The sequence below is a fragment of the Phaseolus vulgaris genome, unplaced genomic scaffold, assembly GCF_000499845.2.
Source record: "Phaseolus vulgaris cultivar G19833 unplaced genomic scaffold, P. vulgaris v2.0 scaffold_15, whole genome shotgun sequence".
NCBI lineage: Eukaryota > Viridiplantae > Streptophyta > Magnoliopsida > Fabales > Fabaceae > Phaseolus > Phaseolus vulgaris.
In genome coordinates this window covers 280,820-293,937 of record NW_027174084.1, presented here as the reverse complement: position 1 = coordinate 293,937, position 13,118 = coordinate 280,820, and positions in this window count along the sequence as shown.

The following is a 13,118-nucleotide window of genomic DNA, read 5'->3' as shown; positions in this document are numbered from 1 at the left end:
ACAAAACAATTAATAAATAGGCTTAAAACTGCAAGTAAAGCAACTTCACCAATATTTGATTGACAAATTTTTCGTCCACCATACTAATTTGACCCTGCATATTACTTTCTGTTTTGGATTTAAATGTTTAAAATTTAAAAATACAATTTAAAAATTAAAACCTCATTCCAAAAAAGTAAATTTGGAACGTTAAAAATATATTTCGGAAAAAAAATCAAAACCACAAAATCTGAAAATATATTTTGAAAAAAGGTCTACAGAATTCAGAAACGTGTTCCAAAAATTCAAACCCAGAAATGTATTTCAGATAAGTGGTTTTGAAAGTATTTTTTTATCAGCATCCTCTTTTGTTTTAAGGTCATTTTCGTTATTTCAGTGAAAATTGGGTGCAACTTCAAATTAATATGGTGCAGGAAGAAATTTAATTATTATAAAACACATGTTATTATTAGTTTTAGTCTATGGACTGTTTCTTCCTGCACCTCCATACCTTCTTCTCTCACCTCCATAAGTTTTCAAATTTCCAAAAATGCCCCTTTATTATATTCTGGATTACGTAATCCGAAAGTTATTTTTCAAATTTGTAATTAGCTACCGGATTACATAATCCGGAAGCCATTTTTCAGATACATGATTATTCTCTGGATTACACAATCCGAAAGTCTGATTTAACTTCTGGATTATGTAATCCGGAAGTGTTTTTTCAAATGAGTTTCCAAATTACATAATCCAGAAACTATTCTATGGGGTGACACAAGAAAGACAAAAATGTATTTTGATGTTGTGTATGGAGGTGGCAGAAGAAGATATAGAGGTGCAGGAAGAAACAGTCTAGCCTATGACATCCAACAAAATACCAAAATCCAATGGCCGAAAAATCTCAAGTGGACCGGCCCATTTTCTTTTGAAGTATTGGAGCCTGACCGAATCAAATTCCTTCACCGTGTTATTCTTTTGTTACATTTGAAGTATTATTTATTTTCCTATTTAATAATATTTTTATTTATGTTATTTTCTTTGAAGGCTATAAATGCTTCCATTGCAGTCAAATGACTTTATTTTCAAGTATTATCTATTTTCCTCTTCAATTAAAAAAAATAACAGTACATATGCTATCATTTAGTGTTTAATTATATTTATCATTACATAGCAACAAAATTTCCTGGGGTAAGGGGTCTCGCTCCAAAAATATACATAATTGGACAGGTGAGGTCCCTAACCAATGCCCATAATTTATTCTCCCACCCTTTAATATAAGAAATCATCAATGAAATGAAATCATATGCTAACACCTCATAATCAATTTGAATTTGTATTTTAAAATACGTAACTCATAATTATATCTTATATAATTAGGAATAATTATATCTTATAAATCATATCGTATATTATATGATTTAAAGTTTATTAATTTGTTCAAAATTCAAAATATTGTTATCAATTATGTAATCCAGAAAAATATGGAAGTAGAAAAAGAAAGAGTTGACGCAAATTTTTCATATCTTACTCATGTTGTGTCTTTATGTTAATTGCGAAAAAATAATTTTAATTTTTTTAAATTTTAAATAATTTTAAAGGAGCATAATCTTACAATTTTTAAATAATCTCATATGCACACCGCACTTTCTTATCTTCATTTTAGTCATAACACTTTCATTATTTTTCAGCCATAGCATTTGAGAGAGCAAGTTTATCATTTTAACGTGAGAGGGTTAACGAAAAAATTTGTTGTATTTGACGTTCTTCAGTACGAAGATAATTATTTTTTATAGTTTTATACTTATTTTTGCACATCATTTTTTATTCTCGATTTTGTAACTTAAAAAAAATAAACGAATGGAAACACAACCAGGAGCAACAGTAGTTGAAAATGAAGAAGAATACATCATCCAGTCCATTGTACTTCTGAAGGAAATGATTTGAATTATAAAAAGGTATGGAGGTGACATGGGGAAGGTATATAGTGCTGGGAAAATTTGCCTAGTTGTAGCTCGTGGACTTGGGCTGGGATTTAAGTGACATGGGTCAACCAGAAAGATATTTCACGGCCTAATAAGCAATACAATATAGAGTCTATGTAGAACAGACACTGACACGAATATTGATACAACACGGACATATAATATAAAAAATGTAGGATACGGGGTATATTATACACTTATGAATTATATAGATTGATAATAAAGATTTATGTGCACAAGTATGTTCCAAATTATTTTTTGTAGCAGAAAAATGTTTTTCATTACTAGTTCAAAAGGATTTGTTTCTTATTTTTATAATCATAATTTATACAATAAGTTTGAGTTTTTAGAAAATTAATGTATTTTTTTTAAATTGTGTTAAAACCGTACTAGAATTGTCAAAAATCCAACAAATACTTTTTGAATTAGACATTTTACGGATACGTGTCTTACAAGTGTCATACGAGTGTCGGGAGTATCCGACACCGACACGCCATTTAATATAAGTGTTTGATATTCAAAGTATAGAGTTTTCCTATTCACACTCCTCTCTTCTCTGCTTTATGTTTTGAATTATCAAAGATAAACTTTTATATGAAGAAAGTGTAACCCTAAACCCTACCTAGAGAGAGAGCTATGTTGAGGAGGTTTGGTGTGTTTGTGTGGAAAGTGTAGTCCAAAATTATGCAGACAATATGCACTGTTTTGTGAAACACTTGCCGTGGTATGAGCCTCAGCGAGGCTTTTTAGAAAGTGAATCTGTTCCCTTTTTTTAGATGCTTGTGATTGTCTTTTAACATAGCTCAAAAGAAATCGTATCACTTTTAACCCTTTTCATAACATCCTGCTCACCTCACTGTGCATCATCATTCATAATTGCTAAAAACTGAAAACACTTTTTTCATCTTATGCCCATAATGCATTACTAGCAACACCTTTTCATCATTAATAATTCACACTCACTTCTCCACATCATATTCCACCTTTAAGGTCAAAATAAATAAACAAATAAATCCATTTCCACCCACTTGCACAAAAAACCAGTACAAAAATCTGCAGAAGAACTACATTACAACTACATTAACTTCTCATTTGTGTGCTTTTAATTAACTATGTATATTACTTGTATGGCAATGACCCGTTAGTGTAACGAGTAACGACACAATGATTCTGTTTCTCTTTATAGTCAACAGAGCTATAGAAAAATCTTATGAGAGTAGCCATTGGCTGTAGCAAATGATAAGCACTCTCAGTCAGTGGTTATGTCACTCTTTTTGACTCCATGCTTGCTCTAACTACACTAGGATTGATTTTCCCTACACCATCTCTATATTCACAGTCATTGTCAATAATTCTCAGTTTCTATGCTTACCAAATAACAACAAGGAGTGGACGATTCCTGCAGTCCTATCTAACATCTTAGGCCCTCTTGTGCATGCTAAAAAAAATCGAAAACATGGCTCAACAGGTACTTTTTTTACTGCACCATGCATGCTCGTTTTTGGAATTTTCTAAAGAATTCTCCTTGGGATTGATCATGTTGTTTCCTCTGGGATTTGGGTGGTGGGTCTGTGACGATTTCTGATTTGATGAATACGTGGTTGTTTCTTTGTGACTCGTTTGTTCTGCTGTCTGTCTGGTATATATATACTACCATGTGAATTTTGCTTTCTCTGAACAATTTTTGTTACAATTGATTTGATTTTAGGATGAGGGAGGGCCTCTGGGTTTACTGCAACCAGTGAATGCAAGGACTGAATTGGTGAGAAACAGTGATAATGCAGGGACTGGGACAGGGTCAATATCATTCAACACGTTACTCACTGCCTCTCCACCTTCTTCTACAGATTCTTCATCTGATTTAGACACTCAGGTCAGTGAAGCATTATGGTAACTTTTTGTTCTCTTCTTCTATTATTATATTGTTTTCTAATGTTCAAAACTGCATTCAATTATATGTCAATTCAAATTTATAATAAAATATCTTTTGATGAATATATTGTTTTTTTTAATTCACAATGAATAATCTAAATTTTCATATGAAGTTATTTTTAAAGTATGATAATTTGTCCCCGAAAAAGTTTGGAAATCAATTTTTAGATATAAAAAACAATGTGTGTATAATTGCTTAGAAGGAAATTTCTTAAGTAGTTACAAAAATAGTTTATAAATACACCTCAAAATACGAGACATAAAATAGTTTACAAAATAGCTTAATTTTCTTATATTATCTTATTTTTATGGTCATTTATGGTTGATATCACTAGTATAAGTATTTAGTTATTGAACTTAAGCTCATTAAATAAAGAGGTTTATTTAGAAAAAAATATAAAAAAAAAACAAATTGTGATGTAAGTTATGCCTAATCGATTTATTGTAATTTAGGAAAATATTAGAGTTCAATATTAGAAAAAATCTTATATTCATTGAGAATGTGGTCAATTTTGTTTTATGATGTTCAATGGTCGATGTTGATTAGTCAACCTTTTACAATTTGACAGTACCTGGATCAATTAGCAGTGTCCCGAGGCTGATTGATCAAACCTGTTAATAGTCATCCAAAAAATGCTGAGATTTATGTTGATCAGTCATGTTCTTAGTCGTTGATCAACCGTTTTAGTATTTGAGTTGATTGGTTAGCTTTTTAATAATTGATCGACAATGCTAAAATTTGAGTTAATCAGTCAATTTTTTTAATATTTGATTGATAATGCTAGTCTTTTAGTTTATTGGTATAAATTTTTCTAATTGACCAACAATGCTGAAATTTTAATTAATTGGTCAAGCCTAATAAGGCGAATCTAATTTTTCATGTTTTATCTCTTTTCTTTTTATACATGCTTTTAATATTTTATTTTATTGATTCAACCATGTAAAAGCAAAATTTCAATTCAAATTATACTTTAATTTTATGGTACTAGATTATTTCTAACGGATATTTTTTACAAAAAAATTATTAAATATTTAGCATAGTTTCTCTTTTATTTTATTTTGTGCGACTCCTACAATGTCATCCCATTTTTAAGAAACACTAATCAATTTTGTTTTAATGGTAAAAAAACTTAAAGAAACCACAAGAAATTTTGACCTTTCACTTTTTATTTTTATTTAATTATGTTTTAAATATATTTTATTTAGAAACTTGTTTGCTTTTATTTAAAATTTCATGCATTTAGTTTGAATAAATTATTTTCAAGTCAAAGAAATTGGATGGGTCACATAAGATATCTCTTAAGATAGGTTTCTTTGAGATTTGTTTTTTTAGTTAAGAAACTCGTTAAAAAACTACCACTAAAGATGATCTTAGAACTTGATATAATTTATGAAAGTAACTACGTCAATCTATTCCTAAAGTAAAACATATATTTAATTAGTTATAAACTTTTAAAATTGAAACGTTACTCTATCGTTAGTTGGTAAGAGTGATCTAGGCTACCAGAAAGATTATCTAAAATTGAATTTGGTGAAAAAGAAAGTAATAATCATATAATCCACCATTAATTAATAATACTATAATTAGGATCACAATTAAATAAATGGAGATTACCTAAACTAAATATATCATCAATATATAAAATTAAAATAACATATATGTTTAGAAGAGAATATATAATTTTATCATATTTATAGATAATTTAGGATTTTCAAAATACTTTTCAAGTCAAACACATTAGGAATATTGATAACATATTGCATGATAGATACAACATATTTCTTTCAGATAAGTCTTTAATAAATTTTTATATTTTACTATAAAAATAAATTTAAAATCTAATTCAGTTTTACGAAACTAGTTTGATAACAGAGACTTACATCTATTTATATTATTATTATTTGATTTTATTTTTATTCTATGTAAGATATCTAATAATAATGTTATCTTAAAGATCGAATAAGTGATAACTATAAATCTGTATTACTTAATAATATACTTTCTAAATTGTAATTATTGTTATGGTAGTAGGATTATAATATCTAATATTATATTATACTATGTATCACGGAAGCTTTTTTAGGATTATGAAATAGTTGGTAATTATTTATAAATATGTAAAAAAAAATTAAAAAAACATTAATTTTAGAGATAAAAAATAATTAGTCACTACAAAAGTATATATTATTTTAGAGACTAATATTGTTATTTAAAATTAATCTCTATTTAATGATTTTTTTTATAGTGATATTTGATTTTTATTAAAATAAATTTAAAATATTTGACTGGGTAATTGTTTTAGTTTATGATTTCTTAATTTTTTAATGACAAATGTATTGATTTATTGTCTAAATAAAAATTTTATTGCTATCTAAATGAAACCTATATGAAAATATTTATATTTTTTAATATGTTTTTGTAATGAATTGTCTTAAAATTAAAGATTTTTCTTGACACATTCTTATGTTTATTTTCTTTTCTATCCTTTTAGGCCTTGTTTGTTTCAGGACGATGGAAAGAAGGTATTCACTGTGAGTGAAGAAATTGTAAAAACCAATACACGGAAATCGAAAAAAAAAATTTCAATCAAAATTTTATTCGCTAAGAAAGTTACAATTTACTAAATAAATATATATTTATTTAATTAATTAATTACAATTTACGTTTTTATCCTTTTCATTTTACATTTAAATTATTATTATTTTTATTTAAATAAATTTATAATTTAAATATAAAATTATAAAAAATAATTATTATAAATAACATAATTAATCATATTATATATAATAAATTATAAGTATAAATAATAATAATAAAAAATACTTTTTAATAATATAGAAATAAATTTATATAATAATTATATTAATTACAAAAAATAAAGATAAAAATAATAATATATTTAATGTGAAAATAAGTTTTTATCAAATATTTATAATTATAAATATTTAAATAATATTTTAATTAAAATAATTATAATTTATAAATAAATAAATCAAATTAATTTTTTAACAAATTTTAGATATAAGGGTAAATTTGTAAACTTACATTCTTATCAATTAAAAAAAAAATAATTTCAATCATACCTATCACATTACTCACAAACTTTCATAAACTTTCCCTACACTTTCCACTCTATTTACCTTAATCCAAACACTTTAACTTTCTTTACACTTTCCCTTCAAATCATCTCAAATTCACTTTCTCATTTCCTCTCTCTCATTCAAACAAAGCATTAATTACATATTCTTCCTTGAACATATTATACATCTTAGTTTTGCACCATATTTTTAGTTTGGGTCATTTATACCTAATTGGGATTTTATTTCTAATATTCTTAGTTGATGGGGAATTATTTGGTTGTTGGACTCTTCTTCACCTAATTCACATTATTCTAATATTTCTTTTCTTTTGTTATATACATGACAATCTTAACAAGTCTGAACATTTTAGAACCAAAGTTTTTTACAAATGAGTGGAACCACCAGAATTACCAACATCATTCATTAAATGAAGAGAGAAAAACAAATAAAAGCTCTTTTCTAATTTCTACCGTATTAAAGAAAACATTCGTGAACTAAATTTCAACTACCAAAACAGTTGGGTATGTTGCATGTAACAATTGATAGTTATTAGTTACTTTATTTGGTACACCTCTTCAACTCCCTAGGCTATATATAGTAAATAAACAACTTAATTAAGTATTTATTTATTATTTTTTGTTTCGGCAACAAGTTTACGTTATAAAAGATATTTATGTCAAAATTTTAAAAATATTATAATAAATTTTACCAAAACAATTATTCGTTTATAATCCCACATTAACTTAAAAATAAGAATATTTTATTGTATATAAATACATGCAAACCTCACTTATGAATCGGTTTTATGAGGTTGAGTTAGGGTTAAAGTCTATTTCTTAATATGGTATCAGAACATTTGAAGTCTATCATAGCAAATGTTTGTTGGATCTATCGTGTCACCCACTATCGTACCGTTATCGGACCACTTATAATATGTTGTTGGATGCAAATTTCATCCCATGAACCGGTTTTTTAATTTTAGCTAATTATTTTTTTTATTTAAAAAAAAAAATATTCAATTTTTCTAAATTTAGCTTAACTAAATGTGCACGGAAATTTGAAGTAATAGAAGGAAACTACTATTAGTTGATGTGACTGAGTTTTTTGTTCTTACTCGGAATGGGATTTGTTGTCATGAAGTTTTGACTTCCGTATATTATATAGTTTTGGATGAGACTTTGAATATTTTCAGAGTTTAATTGAACCATTTTCTTAGCTGAAGGTATATAATTGGAACAGCTATAACATGTATGATTCCTATGTGATGCCCTCTGTTTCATTTAATTAGTCGGTGCATATTTTATGCATGTTACTATCAAGAAACTTACGACATTTAATGTGCTATGAAACATTATCGACAACCATATCTTATATTTATATATATGTTGAAATTTTTCCTTTTAAATTGGGCAATAATTGAAATCCCCTTTTAGGTTGCATTAGGTGGCCAGTCTTGTTAGTAGATTAATATGCAGCTACATTAATTAAATTTGCCAATGATTGATAATATAAATTCAGTTGAGCTAGATGAATCAAATCCAATTTATATTATTAAATATAAATAAGAGTATTAATATGCTGAAAACATTCATTATAACGAGAAAAAGAAATAATTTCACATTATAACTCTTTCAAATACGAGTATTAACAAAGGCACGTCAAGAACAAAGGCTTTCGTTCACTCCTCGACCTATTTTCATGCATGTGTGGACAAATTGCCTTTAGCTATTACTCTTAATTATAATTTCGTATCACCATTTTTGTTCTCTATTTTATTAAAATTATAAATTGGAGAAATAAAAAAATAAAAGAAAAATTGTATTTTATAAGAAAACGATGTTCCTTTGCCTTACGGGTTCTGCTATAGTTGATATTATTATAAAATAACAAAACCAAACCTATTAATATTTGAGGTGAAGCTCATTACAAAGTATGTTTATGATTTGTATGATTTGAAAGACCTACCTTTAATTAAATTAAGAAAATGAATAAATTGAGGTAGGGCCAAATTAATAAAGAGTGAGAGACACTATCGAATCATTGACAAATATTTTTTTATGTCTTTGAGCAACAAGTTTAGAATATTTAAAGAATAAAAGAGAGATTACAATGAATATGATGGAGAATTTTTGTTTTATTTTTTACCCTTTTGGTGTGAGTGTAGAGATAGAGAAGACGTAATGGTTGAGTTATCCTTTGGGTAAGGCTGTCAAATTAAACTTTCTCACCCTCACTATGTTAACTTTATCCCCTTCAAAATTTAGATTCCTTTTCTACCCACAAATTGTTAATCCGAATATATTCACAATCCAAGAGTAAATTATTCTAAAGGTTAAAAATAGATTAAGAACTTGATTTTAAACTTAATTAAATTTTATAAAAGTTTTATAAAATTGAGTTAATTTAACATATTAAATTTTACTTTTTAATATGGTAAAATTTCACTTTTTAATATGGTATCAAACTTATTTATAGTCTAACTTAAAGAATGCTTGTTAAACTTATCAAATTACTCATTATCGAACCGTTATCAGACCACACATAACATATAGTCTCACACACAACACACAAGTTATAAGATTTTGACGTGAAGAAGTTGATAAAATATTTACATTTTTCTTTTTTTATTTTGTTGGGTCTATTATCTTTTTTATTGGTTCTGTTGGGTCTTTTATCAGTTTTGACTCATAGGTTTAGTTGTTTTTGTTTTTCTCTTTGCACCCCATGTATATAAGGCATTATTTTACTATTTCTTTACACTATTGAATAATATTCAGTTTTCCACACGAGTGTTCTCTTTTTCTCTCTTGTCTATTCCTCTTTGCTTCCTTGCTTCTTTCAGAATTATCAAAGATCTCTTTCTCTACTTCTGTAAATGTCAATGATACATGAAGATTAAAACTTGTTTGTTATTGAAGAGCTCGGTTACGCGCACTTTTGATTCCTTCTTCATTCTTTATATTATGTTCTTCCACAATTTTCAATCTTTTTCTTCTTTTTGACTAACAAATTTTTGTGCAACTTTGAAGTTCTGGTTCCAATTAATGTTGAAAACCTGATCGAAGCGAACACCCTAATCTTAACCAAATGTGCCATGTGACTTTTCTTATATCAAACACATAATTTTTTAATTTTATAAAAAATATTGCTCACTTATAATTTGTTTGTGAAATTTTAAAGAAAGTAGACTATGAAGATGTAGGAATTCCAAGAGGATCTGTTATCCTTTTTTGTTGGGTATGTAATTAGTTTTGGCTCATAGCCTCAGTTATTTTCATTTTTCTCTTTGCACCTCATGTATATAAGGCTTTTACTTTTTCTTTACGTCATTGAATAATATTCAGTTTTTCACACTGTTCTCTTTTTCTCTCTTCTCTATTCCTCTCTGTTTCCTTGCTTCTTTTAAAATCAGCAAATTCTCTACTTAAATGTCATTGACAAAACGTGTTTGCTATTCTGTAATAGAAGTGTGTTAAACATCTTAACTTGATTAAAAATAAAAATATTTCATATCTTGATTTTGATTTGTTAACACTCAATTCAACTTAAAATTCACTTCTTAATAAAATAAAAAATAAAAAAAGTGACTTAAAAAAATCTATCAAGTAACAAAAGGTTAACATCTTGTGAGCTAACAATATAGTATTTAATAATAAAACATTTAACCAATAAGTGTAGTGACTTAATATAAAATGTGTACGTAATGATGATTAGTAGTTTGTGCCGTACGTGTCACGTTCTTGAGTTAAGTTATCCAGATTCATGTGAATATGCAACCACTTGGATTAGATCCAAATACATTTTTAATTATTTTATTTTTTATATAAAAAAAAAAGCCACATGTGATGCTCAATATCACCCCGTTCTCCAAGATATTTCCTTCTGCAACTGTCGGCACACACTGTTTCTTTCTGCTACAAAATATTTTCTTACATCATTCTTATTTAAATACTAATTAATATGTATTTCTTTTAACTTTTAAAAAAAAATATTTTATTGTATTTGCTTTTGAGCGTACCGATAAAATAAGAAGGGAAAAAGATTAAAAATAGATAAATTATTGTTCAAATTAAATATTTTTTGTTTAATTAAAAACTGGAGGAAACAGACATATCTATATTCATTAGTTTTTTTATTTATTTTAATACTGTCATATATGGTAAATATGTAAATTTGTTTACATTTAAATGTGCAATACCAATGTTTTGTATTTGTATGATTATTTGTACGGATTAATACTAGAGTTGTCTATTCAATTTAAGTTGATGTTTTTGTATTAATCTAGTATGAGTCAACATTTTTTTTTGATTGGTCAAGTTAGCTTAATCAGTTCTTAAAGCCCTGTTGACTAAAATATGTATAATATGTTATCATTCGCGCAACATAATAACGAATATAATGTGTAACAAAAAAAAATTATGCTTGACTTTTTCTCATATTCCATAAAATTCACCAAAAACTTAATGCTTGATTATCTTTCTATGGTATATATGAAATATTAACAATCAAAAGAAATTTTTTTAATTGAAAAAAAGATTGGTACTTTCTTTCATATAACTTTTATCCAATCACAAATACAATCACAAATACGACCTGGTAACCTCAATCATAAAACCAAACAAACTATTGTTTATCAAAACTATTTTATCCAATCACAAATACGATCTGGTAACCTCAATCATAAAACCAAACAAACTATTGTTTATCAAAACTAGTATAAACATGTGATTGTCTAAACCAAAGAAACTAATTCAGTTTCTCATAAGGAAGTGATTGATGTCACATAAAGACAGAATTATGCGGTTGAGGTACATATATATGATGTACCTGTTCGTAATGCAGGGATGGTGGAAGTTAAGGTAATTGTATTGATATGATACCTTGTTGAAGTTGTTGTTGGTCCCGTGAATAGTGGATTTCTTATTGGTCAAAAGTTTAAGAAATATGTTAAAGATACCGGGATTGATTCACGATCTCATCATAATATTTTTGCTTATATGACCTCTTTGAAAGATGTCCATAAATGAGATGATTTGCTTAAAAAAAATTATTTCTTGTCTATTGAAAATTCTGATATTTTAGAATGATTATCTAATCAAATATGCAATTAATGCAACAGACTACTTTTAAATTTAGTCATGATAAATACTAATTTAAAATCTAAAAATCTAAAATAGTTAGTGGTTAAAAACTTTATAAACCAATTTAAAAACTAACTTATAATTTTTTATTAATAGAAATTATTTTAGATAGTAACAATTTATTAGTTTATTAAATAGTATTTAACTGAGTAAATATAATAATTACTTATTTTTATTTTTAAATTTAATATTTATTTAATCATTTTCTTACACTTAAAAATAGAAAAAGTTAAATGAGATTCGTTAAATCAATAAGTTTAGATTTCTTTTTCATAATTTAACCCAATCTATGTATGGTTGATTTCATCCGATCAATTAAAAAAATAAAAACTAAAATGAAATTTAAAACAATATAAAACGCTTAAAATCATATAAAAATTAAATCACTAACATAAATTTTAAATTTTCAAGAAAATGAAGTAAATTAACTTTGAATTACTTTTATTTCAAATGGTTTAATTGTTTTAAATATCTTGTTTAGATAAATTCGCTTAAATTTATTAATTTTTTTTTTTATCTTAATAAAATATTTTCATCACCGCTAAATATAAATAAATATTACCAAATTACAATACTAATCTAAATAGAAAAAACTATCTTTATAAACACGGAAAAGAAAATAACCAATTGAACATTTACAGTTAATATTCATTAAAATTGGTATAATTAAATTTAATAGATTCAAAATATATTTTATTTAAATTAATTAATTCTATTTTTTTACTGCATAATCTATGTATTTTTTAAAATTTAAATTTTTAATTTTGGAAAAACTAATTATTATATATGTTCTTCAATAGCATCATTGTTCAATAAAAGGGAATACAAGTGTGATAATTCTAATTGAAGTTTTTTATTCCGTTGTGTAATACTTTCTCTTAATGTTTAATTATTTTTTATATAAAATTTGTCCTGGAATTTTTTACGTGTATTTCTACTTTTGTAATCATGTGACAATATTACCATTTATGTTTTTCAATAATTTCGAATATTTAAATTTTTG